Consider the following 6,270-nt stretch of genomic DNA (forward strand, 5'->3'; position numbering starts at 1 on the left):
GCGTCAATGTTTTCTTTTCTTGTATTGCCTCCATGAAAATAACACACGGAAAATGCACACAGTTGCTTGAATCATCTCTTGTTTCTTGCATCTTTCTCCAAAATGGATCACAGGGTAGAATGTTGCTATGGATGGTGATATTGGATCTGAGGATACGACATTCCTTCTCTGTCGATGTTGGAGAAAATAGTTCTTGAGGAGCCTTCTCAGATTTGATAATTGTCCGTATCCATTGATTCCTTGCAACGCTAAGAAAAAACTTCTCGGAATTACAAGCAGCAATGCAAAGCTCACTCAAGAATTTCAATTGTATTCCCCCCACATCGGGGAAATATTCACTCGACAACCGGATAAATTTTTCCCGCCAAAGTTCACCACACTCTGCAATATTTGATGACTGATCAACAGTTTGAGCATTGCATAAGTTTATTACTCGACGATGGCAATCAAGCTCAGCTTCAGGCAAGCTATCTCTTGCCCCTTGCGCAAGCTCAAATTGCTCTTTCATACTACTAGACAGGCTTGGCATTCTCAATCACATTTGTACTAGGCTCGACTTGTACTTCAATAGGCTCGAAGTGCTGAGAGGATATGATCTCTTCACTAGATAAACCATCAGATAGCTCTAAGTACTCCGTCTGGGGGTTCTCTTTCCCTCAAGAATCAGTAGCTGAGAAGTACTCAGTCGTCTTTTGTCCTGGAAATAACCATTTGGAATGTTGAACATCTTCTAGCACGTTCTTCATGTGAGTCACTGTAGCCACCATACTCCACTAACACCTTCACCCCAAAATCTTTATACCATCCAAAAAAATGCTATTTCATACGTGAGCAATCAGTGTACGAGACAAGCTTGGATGCACCCACCCCCATTAATTTCCAAAGTTCACGTTATCATTTCCTACTGTCACAAAAAAAGAAAAAGAAAAAAAGAAATGAAGGAAATGAGAATTTTAATGGGCGAGCCATATTCTAGAAAAATTGGATAACCTGCTATCTGGGTACGGCAATGCAGTGCTTACCTCAGTATTGGAGGAAACTCAGAAGTTCGTCAACGAGGTGCTGTAAGTGCACGAATCAGATGCAACCCCCCTTGACCTCTGTATCACAAACCATCAAACCTGTTGAACTGAATTCTGCCGAGGCTCTGGGGAACAACTAACGGCATTCACATCAAGGGCTCAGAAAGCAGCAAGCTCACGCAGCAATTCACTGTACTCATATCACAACATTCAACTTGTGCAATGGGTGGATTCAGTGCTGATCCAACGACTACACCCGTAGTGCAACTAGAATCATGTGTGTCGGGGCTTCCGAACAACACCAGAACCACCGCTGCTGCTCCTGACTAGATCTCTAAAGATTCCTGACCCACTGCTCGGTCGTCGCCTACTGACTGCTCAATCTTGTAAACCACCGTCGACACTAATCTTGCGACAACTAGAAAGCCAATATATTTCAGGGGGACTCCGCAATCCTCTACTTGCTACTACACCTCTTCTGTTTCTCATTAAGAAAAACCTCCTGTCGGAAAATGATGCCCTTTTCGCTGCTGTTGCGGAGGTCGACACCCATTCCGTCGAGGATCAAACTGTATCATCCATCTGTGCATTCATTGTCGTTGTCGTTGTCTGTACAACCGTAAATGGTATGGGTCTATTCGTTAAGGCAATGAAGTTTCCTTCGTTTGTTCCAAAAAAACAGAAAAGGATGGGCATCGTCTCTAGGTGCAACCATCCCATTGTCGGTACCGATTTTCCATAGAATATCGTCGGTCGTCCGTCAGCCTCTGGAGGATGGATGCAGAATTGTACGTGGATGAAGTCACGATAACGCATGAGTCAGAAGGCCACAGTTGGTTGGCCTGTGGAGATGGCTTTGGGATGCGGTAAAGCCGGAGTTGGCACCTTATCCTTCAATGCCGGCGGGATCCTTGGACGCCCTTTCATTCGTGGAAGCGAGCTTCCAATCCGAATTCCCCCGACAGGATCCTCGTCGCGCTCTCTTTTGTTTTTCCTGGATCTGAATTTCGGAGCTCTGTTTTTCCTGGTGTGTTGCGGCTAGGGCAGCATCGTTGTTCGTGCTGCGGTGGAGCTGTGTAATTGTCGATTTTTTTTGCTTCCTTGTTCTACAACGCGTGATTCTCCCTTCTTCCTGGTTGCTAGTGCTGGTCATCTCCAGCGCCGTGTGTTTGGTTCGGCTACGAACTATGTTCGGTTCCTGTTCTTCCTGGTAGTGCATGACGGTAGTGGGCAAGTGTTGTTGTTGCGTCACCTTTCTATTTTTGTTTTTTTGGAACTACATCCCACTCCATCCGTGCTAGTCGTGCCCGGTTGTGAGAATGTGAGTGGTTGTATGTGTGTGGCTGCAACGTCGTTGTGATCGAGTATTTTGGACAAAGAGCGTTCAGGGCGTCTATTGTGGTTCTGTTTCTTGTGAGTTCTAACTGCAGTGGCCCCGCTCTGGCGTCTCAGAACGTGCATCGACTAGTTTTCGAGTGTATGTCATCATCTCCGTTGAGGGAAGCTCACATTGACTCTGATGTGGGTAGCCTGGAATCCATTAGGTGATAACAATGGAAAGTGAAGGATCGACCATCTGCCTCTTGACAGATCGATTTACGTCCAAACTGAAATCTGCATGTGCGGAATGCATCTGACGGGAATTACCAAGTACATCCAGTACCGAAGCCTTCTGTCAGGGACTGCTGCAATTGTCACCATCATAGCGCCCTCGCTTAAGTTATTATGTTACCCAGAATTGTGCAAAAGCCATCGAGAAGAAGGATTTCTTCCTGGTGCACTCAAAACCCGTCGCAACACTTCTGCACAAGGGAAACTCCTCTCGATTGTAGCCAACCCTGGAAGTTCCCCAGCGTGGTCAGGCCCTGCTTGTCTCCGTTTTCTTCAGCTGAACATACAAACCAAGGCGATACAGTTCACGCCAACCAGCCGTCGCTGTACACGGCCAAGTGCTCCCACAAGAACACTTCAAGCAGATGTTGCAGGATTGGTTCCTCGGAAGTTGCTGATGATACGTCCTGAAGTCTTTGTTACTATTCAGCGGCTTTGTTTCAGATTTGAAGTTGAGGTTCTACAATAGTGCATCCAACAGCATAGAAATTTAAACTATCGTGAACAAGGTATACTCATTGGCACTCCCTTCGAAGTGCTTTCTCATGTAGTTTGGGAGTTAATCCCGCTGGACCAATTGTACTCCAGGCCTTTGAAGAATGGCCTGAAGTGCTTCAATACTCGAGACCATCAAATTCAAATTGTTAAGGGCAGTTAGCACGGCATTGTTGACCGCCAGTGCAACCGTGACTAATCTTAAGGGTGAAGAGGAAGATTCCAGACTCCTGAATTCATCACCAACCTCAACAGTCAATCTGAACTAGTTGCTTCAGTGTTCAGGACGACGGCTCCCACTGACCCGCTTGCTGCTGCATTCCTGCCTGGAAGCGGGGAATTTAAGTCGTTCAAGCTCTTCCTCAACAGGCAACTACTGTTATTCATTGGTAAGAACATTAAGTGAATGAAGTCGGACAGGGATGAATTTAGGTTTGTGTAGATGACCTTTTGTGCTAATATGGATGAATAAAAGGATGAATTGATACTTTAGGATGAAAAATTCTAATGACATGATTTTGCATGGATGAATTTTATTATTTCTTATTTTAATGAATTAAATTGAGGAGGTCAATAATGGCAATTTAGTTGGATTTTAAGTTACAAACACAAGTAATTGTTAACCACTCAAAGCTTGATGAGTTCTTGTGAGGATTCAAGTTAACTACCAACTAGTGATAATTTATTTTAGTTCATAGGACATGCAATTCTTATGTTAAAAATTTAAGATTAGGAAAGTTAATAGCAATTTAGATAAGTTTGAGTTTAATAGAAAAAGAAATTGCATATATAATAATTTAACTTGTAGAATTAAATAGATAAAAAGAAATTATGATAGTTAAAGATAATGTTGATTTAAATTTGCAACAAGAACTTATGGTGTAGTTGGCTAATATATATATAAGATGAAATTAAATTAGATGTCTTTTAGGATTTAAGTTGATTTTTTATTTAATCAAAAGAAGGTGGATATATTTAAAAAAAATTATACCATATTCTTATATTCTCATTCTGTATGATTTTTGAGCAATTTTGTAGCTTGTTAAAAGACTGTTTTATTTGTATCACTAAATTTATTAGGTGTATTTATTTTAGTAAAGATGATTTAAGATTTAGAATTAGAAAGTTCTACATTGAAGTTATAAGTCAAGAGTAGGTAATTAAAATTTACAAAGAAATAAAGAATTGGCTATTGATTTATTTGGAATTGATGATCTAGGCTTAGAATTACAAATTTAATATGTATTTAATTTGATAAACTTTCATAAAATACAAAATCAATCTAATAAGTTATTGTGTAAATGGTGTGATAAGAAAATTGGACTATTTTCAAGAAGTTCTCCATGGCATTTATTTTGGAATCAATCAAAAAATGTATCATAGTGGAAAGGATTTTTTAATGCATTTGGACTTAAAGATTTCTAATGAATATGGAACAATCTAATGATTACTTATTGTCACGGACACAAAAATACAGACTTGAGATTTAACAAGAAGTTCAAGAAGAACTGGTAAGAACTAGATTAATCAGATGAATACAAGAATAATACCAGAGAGGTGACCTAGAGCTCCAAGAGATGTGTTGTCGAGACTGAAGAACTCTTCAGCCTCGATTCCAATATATACTCCTATTTAGGAAGCTTCTCAAGCAACTTCTACCAACTAGGAAGCTTCTAAAAGGTTCCAGAGACTTGTTTCTAGAAGGTTCTAGAAACTTATCTCTAGAAGGTTCTAAGGACTATGTTCCTAACATCTTCTATCAACTAAGAAGCTTCTAGAAGTTTTCAGAGACTTGCTTCTAGAAGGTTCTAAAAGCTTGTCTCTAGAAGGTTCTAGAAACTTGTCTCTAGAAGGTTCTAAGGACTATGTCCCTAACATCACCTCCTCCTTTAGCTTCGAGGTCTCTGAGAAGCAATGTTGTTGTCAATCAGTACCAACGTAAGAAAATGAAGATCTGTCGCATAACGTCTGCTATGAACTTCAACTGTTGTTCACGAGGTAAGTGGTTCATCGACCCTTGAAGCCAATGATAGTGGCCCACTTCTTCAACTTCTGACCAAGCATGAACTTCTGTGTCTTCATTGTGAAATTGTCTTGCAAATATGCCTTCTGGTTGACGATCGTAAGTAGGCTCGCTCTCAAATACAATCACCAGTGATCGATTACTGGGTATCCTTCGTCGTCGTTGTGGTGTACATGGTTCTTCATTTTGGGGTCACCTTCGTGAATTAGTTGGATGAGATAATTTGACTAGGATAGTATCTATCTCTTGGCTATCCATATCAGAAGACCAAACTATGGCTACTGAAAAAATTCTATTTTATTTTCGAAAAAATAACTACATCAACTATGAATTTTGGTGGTGCTCTCCTCCTTTCTTATATTCTCGGATGAACAAGCTTCAAAAGGAAGCTATCGTCGAACCGGCTTAGGTTTATGAGGATGTTGTTGATGAAACTCTTGTACCTTTTGCGATGCATTGGCAAGATTTTCAGCTGGCTATCACATTCGCTCATTAATGTCGTAGCTGCACCAATGAACAAGATACTCCAACTTGCCCCGCCTTCGCCGTGAATCCAATACCTTTTCAACCTCGTATTCCTCGTGGTTCTTGATCTCAATACTAGGTGGCAGACATTGCACTCTTCCAGGAAAAGACGTCTCTTGATAAGGCTCCAACAGAGAAATATGAAAGACTAGATGTACCTTCATAGAAGCCGGTAATTCCAGACGGTATGCCACTGAATTGATTTGCTTCTGGATGATAAATGGTCCCAATCTTCAATAGTCCAACTTATCACATGGTCGCTTGGTCTTGATACTCTGTTGAAGAAGCCATGATTTATCTCCAATTTTGAAAGTAGGTGCTTGATTCCGAGATCTATCTGCAGACGCCTTGTAGGATTCTTGAGTGGATTGTAATTGAAGCTTCAACGTATTTTGAAGCTCTAATAGTTGTTTCGTAAATCCTTCAGCTGTGGATTGTTATTTGTTGACGGACTCAATAAATCAAGCTTCGGATGATATCTATAGTTGGAAAAGAATGGTGTGTATTGAGTCGATGCATCGAGGGTGTTGTTATATGCAAACTCAGCTAGCGACAGATATATGATCCAATCGTCTTCCTGATAGTTGATGCTGC

At 40.9% G+C, this 6,270-nt stretch overlaps 2 long non-coding RNA genes across 2 annotated transcripts; one reads left to right on the forward strand and one right to left on the reverse strand.

Annotated features, from left to right (window-relative positions):
• Positions 1-397: 397 nt before the first annotated feature.
• Positions 398-1,524, reverse strand: LOC149987528 (uncharacterized). Its single transcript, XR_016497878.1, has 2 exons — positions 1,023-1,524; positions 398-794 (listed from the first exon to the last, which is right to left on the reverse strand). It is a non-coding gene; the product is annotated as an uncharacterized LOC149987528 (long non-coding RNA).
• A 406-nt stretch (positions 1,525-1,930) lies between these two features.
• LOC141046405 (uncharacterized) lies at positions 1,931-4,118 on the forward strand. Its single transcript, XR_012219381.2, has 2 exons — positions 1,931-3,142; positions 3,407-4,118. It is a non-coding gene; the product is annotated as an uncharacterized LOC141046405 (long non-coding RNA).
• Positions 4,119-6,270: the final 2,152 nt, after the last annotated feature.

The sequence above is a fragment of the Physcomitrium patens genome, chromosome 17, assembly GCF_059467195.1.
Source record: "Physcomitrium patens ecotype Gransden chromosome 17, ASM5946719v1, whole genome shotgun sequence".
NCBI classification, from domain to species: domain Eukaryota; kingdom Viridiplantae; phylum Streptophyta; class Bryopsida; order Funariales; family Funariaceae; genus Physcomitrium; species Physcomitrium patens.